Source organism: Hemiscyllium ocellatum, unplaced genomic scaffold (genome assembly GCF_020745735.1).
Source record: "Hemiscyllium ocellatum isolate sHemOce1 unplaced genomic scaffold, sHemOce1.pat.X.cur. scaffold_655_pat_ctg1, whole genome shotgun sequence".
NCBI lineage: Eukaryota > Metazoa > Chordata > Chondrichthyes > Orectolobiformes > Hemiscylliidae > Hemiscyllium > Hemiscyllium ocellatum.
The window spans coordinates 166,262-180,478 of record NW_026869155.1 but is presented as its reverse complement, the minus strand read 5'-3'; the positions used below and the strand labels follow the sequence as shown (position 1 = coordinate 180,478).

At 37.5% G+C, this 14,217-nt stretch overlaps 1 long non-coding RNA gene across 1 annotated transcript in view; it reads right to left on the bottom strand.

The window, feature by feature from the left end:
• LOC132814065 (uncharacterized) overlaps positions 1-14,217 on the bottom strand; it is a 72,186-nt gene that overhangs the window by 31,473 nt on the left and 26,496 nt on the right. The window lies entirely within an intron of this gene.

The window sequence follows — 14,217 nt, the reverse complement described above, 5'->3', positions numbered from 1 at the left end:
TACTCCAATGCCAGGACGACAGCATTCCAGACATTTCTTGATAAGAGCATGCCGACATACAGACAAATGACCAAAGCTGATGTTCATAAATGAAAGGATAATTGTCCGAGTAAATGAATAAACAGCAGCTGCAGGGTGCAGCCCAGTTAACTCACTAAGCAGCTATCATGACAACAGAAGAGTTCATTTGTCAGATATCGTTATTATTTTACAGTTACTCAGAATATTAAACAAAGGTTCTAATTACAGATTCTTGAGTATAATAGGAGAAATTTGCAACATAAGTTTGATACATGTAACCAACGCCTACTAAAAACATCATAGAAAAGCATTTAGACTGAGATTTGAAGTTAGTTAGTTTTAGGAATTAACTTCCCTGTATGATATTGGTTGCCCATTAATTATAAAGTCCTGACAGAAAGAGTAGCTGTATAATTTTACACAATATAACGAACTTTATAACACAAGTCATATTACTAATCTTATAGCAAGTAAGCTAAAATTAACTGTCTTTTCTATTTCTTTGTACATAAAAAGTTAAGACAGTGAACAACATGAGGAGTAATTGGCTTTGATAAAATAAAATATAATGAATAGCAGAATTCAGAATGTCCCAACTGATAAGGTATCCTGAGAGGCCCGAGGGAGCTCAGGAATAACTTTGGAATCTATGTCAATAAGACGCATGGAAAGATCCCAATAGGACTCTGGGGATGTCCATTAGAATGCCCATCTGCGATTATGTGATTCAATTGGGTGGCTGGATGAGGAGGGAAGGGCTGTAACCACATTGCATGTGGCCATTGTGATGCAGAAAGTCCATAAAATGCTGCTTTTTACTGTACATGTTACAGTGTGTCATGGATCTCCTTTCCGTGATTGGCCTCGGGGGATGATCTCTTCATTAACTGCTTGCTGCATGAGTAAACATCTCCCACATGCCTGAGCTCAGCCTGCCTCCTGAGTGCTCATTCCCAGTCAGGGGAAAACACTTCTACTGCTGTGATGACATTTCAATTCAATACAAACATTTATTGTGTGGGAAATGATTATATTTTGAGTATTGTCATTTCATGATGAAATTGCTTTGCATTTACGTTTTTTAGTGTCCAAGAAAACATTTTGATTTTATCAATTTGTTCTTTTGTTCAACCAACACGAAGTTTTAAATTATTGTAAAGACTACAATGGGGGGAAACGGGAAGGAGTCTTCAGTTCAAATGTCAAATGAAATGACTGTTTCCTTTTTTCAAACAAATTGCCCTCCAAAATGATTTTTATTTTCATTTCACTAAAAGAAAAATATTGCTTGGAAATGTTGACAATTCTCCTTTTCCTCCCATATTAGATGTCAGTGAACAATAATCACACAATTATGAGAATTCCTTTCCAGACGAAATTCATTGACTCTATGTTTTGTTCACAATAATAGTCCCTTCCATGGCCAAATTCTTTTCCTCCTAATTCTGAAATAAATGTCGAAACATTTATTGTGATTAAAAATTACATCAATAAAATTGACATGACTCTTCAAGAAAACGATTGGAAGCAAATAAATCCTGCAATGCCTGCATTTTTAAACAAAATCATTTTTTTTCAATTGCCGCTGAATGATTTTTTTCACATCATAGAGCGAAGTTTTCTGCTTTAATTTTCAGTTCCTTAATCTTAATGACTATCCAATCAACATCAGAGAAAAGTGTTTTCAAAAATATTAAGTCGATTTATCTGTTAGGATCCTAAAAACAATTATCTATTACAATAATTGCACAGCAATTTAACATAGACTTTGTAAAAATGCGGTGTTTAAAAAAAATAATTCATTATTTCTGATTGTCAATGCTACTATATTAATACCTATTTGTTCAGGCCCATGCACATACCAAACGACCAAGAATATCCCTGGCAAATGTAAATGTCTGATTTTTGCTCAGGTGAAATATAACAATTATCTCAGCCTTTGAAATTCAGAGAGCTCCAATTTTCCCTGCAATATTACTCTTCATTTCTACATATTACTCAGTCTAATATCAAGATGGGATATCTCATTATTCTCAAATTCACGAATATGCATTTTTAAATCCTTTTATTGCTAATATATCTTTTATCTAATAATTGTTTAATACAGTAAGGGCTACAAATGTGGAATTATGCTTATGTGCAATAAATACTGCAAGGACATCTCTCAATCATCGTGAATATTGCATTTATTTTAAACTTGGAAACATTTTTGAATTGATTTGATTGTAATTTACTTCGATGCTGACACGTACTGTTTTTCCACTCACAATGTCAGGAGATTATTTGGAGGTATAATCGTCCATTCCAATAATCACAGTATCTGCTATATACTTTCTTCTGGTCACTCATAGCAAAATGTATCTAACTCCACTCAATCAATATTCCTCAGAAAATATTTGAGAATGTTGCAGTTATAAAGCTTAAATATACAAAATCATGATAATCATTAATTTTCTCTTGTTCTGTAGATCTTAGTTAAGACAACACAAAATTTTATGCTCCAGTGCTATAAATATGAGAAAAGATCAATTATTTCTCAGTAAAATAAACAAATGCCACTTGCTATTATTTATCAATTTTTAATTACTGGTCAGTTTATGAATTGTGTGAGATTTGTTTTTAGCTTTCCAGTCATCTATTTATATTGAATATGATACTGAAATGGTGTGAAAATATCAGGGTGCGTTCATTTGAAAGTTCAATTTGCATACCTCTTACTTATCCCGTTAATTGCATGATGGTTTAAGAACGTTTCACTCAGCAATCCTGGTAAATATTAAAAACTGTCTGATTTTAAATCAGATCATTCACACCCAATTATAGATCTGTTCCTAATTCATGTAAATGTCTCAATTTTTTCGAACCCAATGTTCACACTAAACAATACACATAAAGCAACACAAATACTTCAATCACCATCTGATTATTATTCAGTAGAATAACCTGAGTAAGTACCTTATTGCTCCTGAAACCAATGACAACAGTAAGCATTTGGTGACTATTCCATGCAACAAGTGCAATTGATATCTTCTATTTCAGTTCAGTAGTTAAAGATGATTTATGTTGCTTAAAACAATGCTTCTACTTTATCACGGATATTGACTGTAATACAATCATGCAAACAACAAATGCTTTGTCATTCTAATAATCTTTAAGTTTACTTATTTTAAATTTGTGTGCAAGAGATATTTCAAATGACAACCATTTTTGTTGTATAATTCAGCAAACCTAAATTTTGAATTTGGGAAAGTCTCCATTTTTGTAAAATGGAATTCGTTTTCAGTTTATATAACACATGAAATGACTGTTTTTTTTTCAAATCACGTACTGTGCAAAATGATTATTGGTTTCATTTAATTGCAAGAAAAGAACTGCTTTGAACATATTGATTATTTTTTATCTTTTCTATTCCAACAGTATTCATCACTGTGCAATAATGAACAATTATTATAATTCTTTTATGTAACAAATATCATTGACTGCATCATTTGTTCACTTTCATTATCTACAAACTTTCTTCCAAATTCTGACACAAATGTCTGAACGCTGATCATAATATTAATCATCTAAATTAAAATAACATGTCTCCATGAGGAAGCCATTTGATAGAAATTCATATTTCTTGTGTTACCTGCATTTTTTAGTCAAGAAAGAAAAAATTGTTCTATAATCACTGGCTCATTTTTTCTTCAATTCATAAAGCTAGTTACTATATTCTATTCCACAATTTACCAATTTTAATAAATATCCAATCAACATCACAGCAATGTGTTTTTGAAATATTGAATCATCTTCATTGCAACATTAATTATCACGTCATTGTCATGATAATAATTGTGCAATTGTTTAAGAAAGTCTTTTGAACAAGTAAAGTGAGATTAGGATTTTAATTTGACCAATTGTTTCTGAGTCCCATCACTGCAATATGAAACTTGATTTTTAGGTCAAGTTTCCCACAATGGATCCAAGTACTTCCCATCCAACATTAATTGTGAATGTCTAATGTTTGCTCATTTGAATGATCTCCATAATTACAGACTTTAAATTCACAGCCCTGAATATTTTTTCACTGCAATAATTCCTGTTTGTTTGCAAATATTCCTCAGTCACATAGCAAAATGAGATTTCTCATTATTTCTAAATTCATTGATCGAATTTTATATTCGGTTGTTGCTCATACCTAATAATTATTCAATACAGTATTTGCCGTAAATGTGGAATTACGGCTCTTTACATGAATAACTAAATATATTGTAGTGTACAATCTCAATCATTATTAATATTAATTCTTATTTTACCCGCAGAAACATAGTTGAATTAATTTAAATATATTTCACATCGATGGGAACATTTATTGTATTTCTAATCATAATAAGATTTAAGTATTTTTCATGCAACAAAATCATGTAAAATTCCTGTGTTTTGTTAAGTCAAATGAAAAAGAATTAACATCTCTGTATTGTCTCATTAAACAATGAGGATGCATTTTGAATTTTTTGAAGATGAGCATTTTGTAAAGAGGGATGTTGTCTTCAGATGAATTATCACATTGAATGACTAATTCGCAGAATCTGCTGTTTATTCTGTTCGAGTTCACAAGAAATCAAATTAACGAATTCTGCTGGTTCTAAATTTCTTGGAAGTATTTGATAATGTTTGAGTCTGAAGGATGAATTAGTCGATGTGATTGCACTGGTTTTTTATTGGAAAGAGCTTAATTCAAACATTTCAGGCACATAAATCGCTATTCTGCAGTGTTGCAAAGATGAAAAGCAAGTCAATTTCTTCATCAGTAAAACAAACAAATGCCATTTCCCGTTATTCATTAGTTAGCTAATTCCCAAATTTGTTGTTAAACAATGAAATTCACCTGAATATTGTTGTGTCCTTTGATCATATTAATTTTCTAATTATTGCTCATTCATGATTTGTGAGTGATTTTTATTTTGCACATCTCTCACGTATCTCACTTCTTGCATGGGGACAGGGCATTGAGAACAGAGAATCAGTGGTCAGCACTGTGTCTTACAGGGTTATGCACTTGGGTTTGATTCCATCCTCAGCCACATGTATGTGTGGAGTTTGTATGTTCTGGTTTTCTCCCACAATCTGAAGAGATGCAGGTTAGGTAGATTGGCCATGCTTAGCTGCACGTTCTGTTCAGGGATGTGTAGGTTATGTGCATTAGTCAGGGGTAAATGTCCAGTAATCTGAGAGAAGAATGGTGCTGAGCGGATTATTCTTTGGAATGTCAGTGTAGACTTGTTGGGCTAAATGGCCTGTTTCCACACAGTAGGGATTCGATAAACTTAGAATTGTGTTTCGCTATCCAAAACTAACAAATTTTTTAAACGTTGCATTTAAAACTTACCTTTAAGTGTCAATTGTTAATGTTGTAAAATATCTCAATGTTACTTAAATCAATGTTCAAACAAAAAACTGCACATAAAGCCACACAAAGACCTTCATGAGCATCTAATTACTGTCCAGTGGAATAATCACAGTAAAATTTTATTGTTTAGGAGATCAATCACCATTATCACAGTAAGGATCTGGTTATCATTCCCTCCAATAAATGCAATTGTTGTCCTCTGGTCTTTCAGTTCAGTAGTTATACACCATACTGGTTATTCAAAGCATGGTTATTCTTTACTTTGAATGGCCAAGAGTTCTAACGGCAAGAGATGTTGCTTGATCGTATTTGTTGCATGTTCTCAAACAGGTTTTCACTATAAATATTGCAAAAAATGTTTTAATTTGGTTTTGTGCAACTGCTGATGCTAACATTTTCAGTTCATGTTCATTAATCATATTTGTAGAAAGTGAGGAAAGCTGTAGCATTGGCAAAGTGAAGGCACATTCAAAGAGCAGGAGTATCGACCTGTCAGGCATTAGGCCGTCATCAGAAAAGATTCCTGATGAAGGGCTCATGGCCAACAGGTTAATTCTGCTTCTCCTCGCATGCTGCCTGACCTACTGTGCTTTTCCGGCACCATGCCCTTTTGACATTAGAAATATTTGATTGAACATTCAGAGATAATACTAAAGGTTGCATCTGTCAATTTAATTTACTGTGCTTTCTATTCACTGAAGTTTTCATGTTAATTTCTCCTCTTTTTATTCTTAAATCTGATAAAAATTTCAAAATACAGAACACATCAAAATTCACATGAATTATAAATTTGATTTCTCGACAAGAAAACCAATGGAACGCAATATAGAATTCTTGAACAGCCGACACGTTTGAATGAAAAAGCAATTCCTTCCAAAAAAAGTTTGCCCGCCTGTATCTCTCTTTCAATTCAATAATCCTGCAAATAGTTTATAATTGCCAGTTGATCTCTCTGAATGAGTACCTAATCAATGTCAATGTAACCAGCTGTAACATTAACAACAGATTGATAATTGGGTTTTACAGATCTTATTTGAAGTGAACAAATGTTTGGAATTTACTTGAATTCCACCAGGAAACATTCTTGAATCATAATACAAGAAATGAGATATGTGAGAGATGTGCAAACCTTATTTTTAAACGAACGAACTCCAATATTTTCAAAGTATTTCAACCTTACGGTCAGTATGAACAGGTGAATGAATGGAAAAATAAAAACAAGTTTCTGGCAATTCATAAATTGAACAACAGTTACAAATTCACTTTGATCAAAGGACAGAGTAATATTTAGATGAATCAAAACATTTCGTTACAAAGTAGGTAACCAGCTGACTGACAAGTAATAGGTGGGAGCATTTGTTAGTTTACTGACGAAGATATCAACTTTATTTCCAATTTATAGCACGAGATAATAATGTTTAATGTGTTTCAATTGTTTGGACATGCCCCTTTGCAACAAAAAAAAAGTCAATCTCATTACTTAGAATCTTTAATTCTGCAACATTTTCAAATATTCTCCAGGAACTTATAAGCGACAGAATTAGTTACAGGTATCCCCACTATCCGAAAGTAAAGCGTTATTATGAAACCTTACATAAGCTGAAAAGGCGTTAGTTGAAGAAGAATTAATTTATGTGGGAAACAGCTCCCCTTTTTTCGGAAAAGTGAAAATCCTCTTCAGATTTCTTACAGTTAGTGAAAACAGGGACAGATGTCAGTCTTTTGTAAAAGCAACGTGGCAAAAACGAATTTTCCAACATATATTTCTTGGTAACCTGACTCAAATAAGTAACAGATTTTGTGATTACTGGTATAATAGATAAAAGCAGATCTAATGTTGGATTGAAAAGCAATTCAGTCTGTGCTTAGGTACTCTCTAATCAACATTCAGAGCAGCTCTTGATATATTTCTGTTGAAGGTGTGATTTGAAATCTTCCCTCGGGTCTAGTAATAGAGACACTGCCACAGCTCCACAAGCTCCTTTCATAATGTTCCCACTCAGGATGGGCAGGACTGCAATATTGTGTTTCATGTGGTTTTTCAAATGAAAACTAATCAGATGTTTCTTGTTGTAATTTGAATGGGAATTAATTAGGTAGTTTAAGTGTGTAATGGACTGGAAATAAAATAATATTTTACAATAACAATAGAATAAAGGAATGATAGACTTAAATAAACAGGAATCTCATGACAATTCTTTGAAATACAAATTGACAAAACTGCGTGATCATTGTACTTTGATTTTTAAAATACATCAGTCATTCAATGTGAATATTCAGCTGAAGACAATTTCCCTTCCTTTCAACAATGTACAACTTTCACAAATTCAGAATGAACTGTCATTGAAAAAGGAAGGAACAAGCAGATGGTAATTCTATTTTCTTCACATAAACATGCGATTAATTTTAATTCAGTTTTATGTATGTAAAAAGGAAACTGTTACTGTGGTTCGAAATACAATAAATGTTACATGAAGTGAAATATAATCAAATCAATTCAATTATTTCTCAGTTAAAATATAGTTCAATATTCAAAGTAATCGAATGATTGTACACTGCAATATCTTTACATTAATTCAGTGCTGAGACATAATTCCACATTTATACCCCTAATAGTGAAGCAAATTTGTGCCAGGGGTCAGAGGAGGTAGAGGAGGTCCTTAATGAGTACATTGCTTCAGTATTCACGAGTGAGTGGGACGTTGTTCTTTGTAAGGACAATGTGAAACAGGCTGATATGTCAAAGCGGTCCATGGTAAGACGGAGAATGTGCTGAACATATTGAAAAATCATGGGGGTAGAGAAGTGCCCTGGGCCAGAAAGGAAATAATTTAGGTCGTTATGGGAAGCGAGGGAAGGGATTACTGTGTTTTGGCAATGATCTTTGCATCCTCACTGCCCACCGGAGTCATACCAGATGATTATAGGGTGGCAAACGTTATTCCCTTATCCAACAAAGGCAATCGAGATAATCCTGGGAATCATTAATGAGTCAGTCTTACATCAGTTGTGGACAAATTATTGGAGAGGATTCTGAGAGACAAGATTTATGATTATTTAGAAAAGCATAGATTGATTAGAGATGGTCAGCATGGCTTTGTGAGCTGCAGTTTATGCCTCACAAACCTTATTGAATTATTTAAGGATATGACAAACTCGTTTGTGAGGACAGAGCAGTGGATGTGGTGTATATGGATTTTAGCAATGTGTTTGATTAGGTTCCCCATGGAAGGCTTATTCAGAAAGTAATGAGGCATGGGATATAGGGCTATCCTGATATCATGATTCAATGTTGAGACATTTGTGTCAGAGACTGTAAGGGTGTGAGTGAAAGAGAAATACATGTGAAAAAAAGCAGAAAGGAAAGGAACTGGTGAGCAGAGGAGCTCCAAATGTAGTTTCTCACCCGGCCAGCATCGTATTGGGTGAGCTGGAACACAGACTGTCAACCAACGGCTTTACACAGTCAGAATCATTCCTTACAACGTCTCAGACACCACCATCTCCAAACCTGTATGTCTTGTTCCACCAGCAGGACATGGATGTAACTTAAATGCTGGAACATGCAGGGCTATGGACTAAGGTCTGCAGAATAGGATCAATGTGATTTATTTGTCATTTCTCCAGAATATTTAACTCCAGTTCAATTTGAACATTTATTAACGTCATCAGACTTGAACTCCAAATGTTAGATAAAAAATATCAGAAACTTACAGCACAGATCGCATCCACTTGGCCTATCCTATATGTGTTGCTTGTAATAGAACTACCTAGGCTTTACAACGTTCTGTACTCACCAACGAGAGCAACAATTTCAGACTGTGAACTCTGCCGTCTATGTTGTTATAATCTGATTTTCCAAAGTATTTGACAGCTGCATACCTTGTTTCCTGGTTTCTTTCCCAGCCCTAATTCCATTCCATGTGGCCTTGAGTGACTACCATTTCTGCTGTTTAATCTCTCCTCCCTTCCCCCGTGTGACAGAATGTCTTTTTGTCCTTGTCTGACCCCCACCTTCCTCACAATCTATTACATTTCCGATGATTCCCAGGCCTCTTTAACATTCATTGTGGCCCCTGGGTCAGTGGCACAAGTTTTGATTTCTCTTCCTCCAGAGATAATTGGAAATCTTTCTGGTTGTAGTTTCCCCCAGATTTTATTTTTAAAAACAGAGCATTTGTGTCAGAGTCAAATATTCGTGAGCCTTCATCTACAATTCCGAGCATTTGGATGTATTCTGTGACCCTCCCACAGATGTGCAGGTTTGCTCTATTGGTCATGCTAACATTGTCTGTAGTGTGCAGGTTCGGCGGGTTGGGTTAGCCATGGTAAATGTGGGGTTATGGAGGTAGGGTGGGAGAGCAGGTCTTTGCAGGCTCAATGGACTGATTAGCCTCTTTCTGCACCTACGGGATTCTGTGATTCTAACTAGTTGTGATTGTTGTCACATTTTTCTAATGTCAGGTTCATTCAGCTCAGGTACACACACTGCCTTTGTGTTTCTGTGGGTGTTCACTCACTCCTTTCCTTCTGTTTTACAGCAATTTCACACTGTACGTGTGGGTGAGAATGTATTTGTAAAACAAATACTTCAACCTAAACCTGCACAGGTCAGCTGGCATAACTCACAAGGAACAGAAAAATAATAAAGGATTCGTCACAAATCTTACAGGAAAATAGAGCCTATAATCACCAGGAAAGGCTGAACAACTCATAATGTTTTTCTCAAGAAAAGAGGAGGCTGAGGGACAACTTGGCATAAGGAGGAAGCTTTATTTTTGTGGGTTCAGAGATTTGAGGTTGGAATCGTTAGGTCTGAAACATGTTTTGTTGCCCCAGGTCAATGTTGCTATCTAAATGTGTATCTTTCTTTTGTCTTTCTGTCTGAGTTAACAATCAGATGGACAGATCTGTGTCTGAGTGTTTTCCCAAATCTCTGATTGTATCTGCCTCCCCCACAATCTCAGGTGTCTCCGCACTCACTGGGTCACAGAAAAACTCTGCCATTACAATGAGTATAGTCTTTGCTGTCGCCTCTCCTCATGTTTCTGCCTAATCCCCACTTCCCTTTATTAAATCCCAGCTGCTTGTAGTCCATCCTCATGGGCATGTTGAAGAGCATGACAGGAGAATGGATTGAAACCAAGAGATCAATAGCCAGAATGAGAGAGGAAGGAGGAAATAAATGGGGTTTGCGGATCCCAGGGGATACAGACTCCAGGCTGAGTCCTTTGTGGGCATTCCCACAGTAATACGAGACAGCATTGCATGATGAGAGTTAAACCCGGGTGGCAGGAGAGGGAGCCACTGAACATGAGCAGGTTTAGCTCAAACACAGGAGGTTTGTTCAGTCAGTAACAGTGTGTTAGACATGGAGGTGAAGTGAGCAGTGAGGGGAAATGTTGCCAAAAGCCGCAGATGGACAACTTTCATTGGAACAGGAGGAGACCATTCAGCCCCTCAAACCTGCTCTGCCATTCAATAGATCATGGCTGATTTGTGGCTTCACTTGCAATTTTCAAAACTCTCCAAATTCATCAATAAACTCCTCTGAAACAGACAAGATGAATATTGAACAACGAACCATCTGCAAATCAGAAACAAAAACAGACATTGCTGGAAAGATTCAACAGATCTGGCAGCATCTGTGGAGAGTGAACGTTTCGGGTCCAGTGACTGGTCAGGTGACCAGCTGCAGCTGAACATTCTGCCTGTTCTGTAACACTCTCTGGAACAGGTTCTGGTGCGGGGGGAATGAGATTGTCAATAACAACTGAGAGAAACAGGAGGACGTGCTCAATCAGAATAAAACCCATTTTGAAAAATGTGTTGCTGGAAAAGCGCAGCAGGTCAGGCACCATCCAAGGAGCAGGAGAATCGACATTTCGGGCATGAACCCTTCTTCAGGACTGCAGATGCTGGAGATCAGAGTCAAAAGGTGTGGTGCTAGAAAAGCACAGCCCTGAAGAAGGGCTCATGCCTGAAATGTCGATTCTCCTGCTCCTTGGATGCTGCCTGAACTGCTGCATTTTTCCAGCAACACATTTTTCAGCCCTTATTTCCAGCATCTGCAGTCCTCACTTTCTCATAAAACCCATTTTGGTCTTACACTTCTAATTCAACTGCAAAAATTATTCATTATTATTTCCAAAATAGGATAATGCACCAGAAATCAACTCTTCATGTCACTGGGCCTGTGAAACTGTTAGTTTTGACCTGGTTCAGCCGACATGTGAATCCAGACACTGAATAATGTGGTTGATTCTGGGCAGTCAGAATGGATGACAAATGCTGCCCCAGCAAGTGATGCCGTGATCCCATGAACAAACAAAACAAATCCAATCGCTGTGGTTACTTGTGAACCTGTCGGTGTTTCATCAAGCTGGATATGAGTGAACTGCTTCCCACACTCAGAGCAGGTGAATGGCCTCTCCCCAGTGTGTATTCACTGGAGTACAGTGAGTCTGGATGGTGTACTGAACGCAGTCCCACAATGAGAGCTCCTGAATGGTCTCGCACTGGTCTCCTGTGACGGGGAGAGATGATATCCACCATCCCGGGGTATACTGGGTAAAGATACCTCCAATACGGATCTAGTGAAAGTAGATCAGGACAAACTGTTCGCATGCATGAAAGAATCAATAATGAAGATGCACCGATGTAAAGGGATTGACAAAAGAAGCACATGTGACATGAGACAAAATGCTTTCATGCAGAGAATGTTTATGGTCAGGAATGCACTGCCAAAGAGGGTGGTGGAGCCATGTACCATGAAGAGAATAGAATTGAACAGTTACTGGACGAGGACGATTGGGAAGGTTTATGGGGTAAGGTAGAAGAATAGCATTCGGTAAGGTGATCCTTTGGAGAGCTGATGAGGCAAACAGCCTTCTTTTGCGCAGTAATAATTCTGTGAACATTTCATTCTGAGCCCTCTGAGGAAATATCAGGGCAGGGTTTGTAAAGAGGTCAGATTGAATGACGGTCTCGGTGAACAAAAGTGAGACACAGACACAGAGGGGTTTTGGAATGGATTGAATCAAATGTTATCAATTTGCACTGCCCACAACACTACAGCAGTTACAAACGGGAGTGATCAAGATAGTGGAATTAGAGCAGCAAATACATCTTAAAAATTTATGCAGCTAAAGGGGATGCTGGGTAAAGATACCACACTTAGTGCTGATTTCATTCCAGACACACCAGCCAGGGAGCACATCCTTCCTGTATCTGTCCTATCGAGCTCTTCAAGAATTTTGTTCATTTCAAGTGTTTCATTTTAGATACTCCAGAGAAGGCAGTTTCATGCTCTTCAATCTCTCCAGCTAGAGCAATGCTGTCATCAGAATTCAAGTCACTGGTGAATGTAAACGGCTGCTTCATGGACAGGAAATGGCAATTGAGACTGTAAGGTTACTGTATAAAATATCGTCAATTGTATTGCCAGATTGCCAGATGCATGAGGGGCTTTAAGAAAAAAAAAACACAACTAACGGGCATTGAGTGTCAAAGCACTTCCTGTTGTGGGGACATCCTGTTCAGAAACAATTTATTGATAACTGTTAGAATTGACCTGCACTGGCTCTGTAGAAGTGGTCAGAGCATTATAACTGTCATTGGAGCAGGTAACAAATTTCCCATGGGTTAAAACATTTAAATGATAGAATAGGTGTGGGTTCGTCTGGTAAAGTGCGCAAAGTTATTTAAAATGGTCCTAATTTACTTTCAGAAACAAGTGAGAGAAAGGCACATTACTGAGGTCATTGCATTAGTCCCAATTTAGAAGTTCAGGAGAACTGATGGGAAAGCTGGGGTTGGGAGTTGTAATAATGGTAGGGAAAACTTGGTTTACACAGAGAGAGAGAGAGTGTTCCCAGATGGGAAACTCAGCTTTAACATCACTTCAACTGCAGAGTCATCCAATTCCGCAGGTCCTGATCCTTATCGGGAATATGGAAGGGGAAAACAGCATTCCCAGCCAGAGAAATCATTCCCATGTTTCGCATGTGGTCGAATATTTAACCGGTCATGTGATCTGGGAAGACACCATTATAACGGGACCAGGGCGAGGGTATGCAAATATGGGGATTATGGGAAGGAATTTGCCTTCCCTCCCAATGGGACACTCACCGACACAGTCACATTGCAGAGCGACCACTCACCTGCCTCATGTATGGGAAAGGGTTTACTCGATCTTACAATCTGCTGAGGCACCAGAGATAGCACAGTGGGTTTATTCCGTTCACCTGCTCAATGTGCGATAAAGGATTCATTCAAATCTCCCACCTGTGGAGACATCAGTGCATTCCCATCAAGGGCAGGCCATTCACCCTGCTCAGTGTGTGGGAAAGGATTCACTCAGTGACCTGCTGAAACACCAGCGAGCTCACTCTGGGGAAAGGTCATTCACTTGCTCCCAGTGTGGGGGGAGATTCACTCAATTGCACCATCTCCTGAGACCCCAGTGAGTCCACACAGTGGGAGAGGCCATTAAGATGGTCAGTGTGTGAGAGGGGATTCAGTGATTCATCCTGCCCCACTGAGCCCACACAGGGGAGAGGCCATTCAGATGGTCAATGTCTCTCTGGGCAGTAAGTCTCCACAACAGCAATGCAATAATAAACAATGATCATCTGTTTTGATTTAAATTATGATCATAACACTACTGCTTCACAGCACCACGTACAAGGTTAGAGACCAGCCTTGGTCAATGTGGAGTTCCCACATTCACCCCATGACAGTGTGGGTCCCCTCCAGGTGCTCTGGTTTCCTCTCTCAGTCCAAAGATGTGCAGGTTAGGTGGA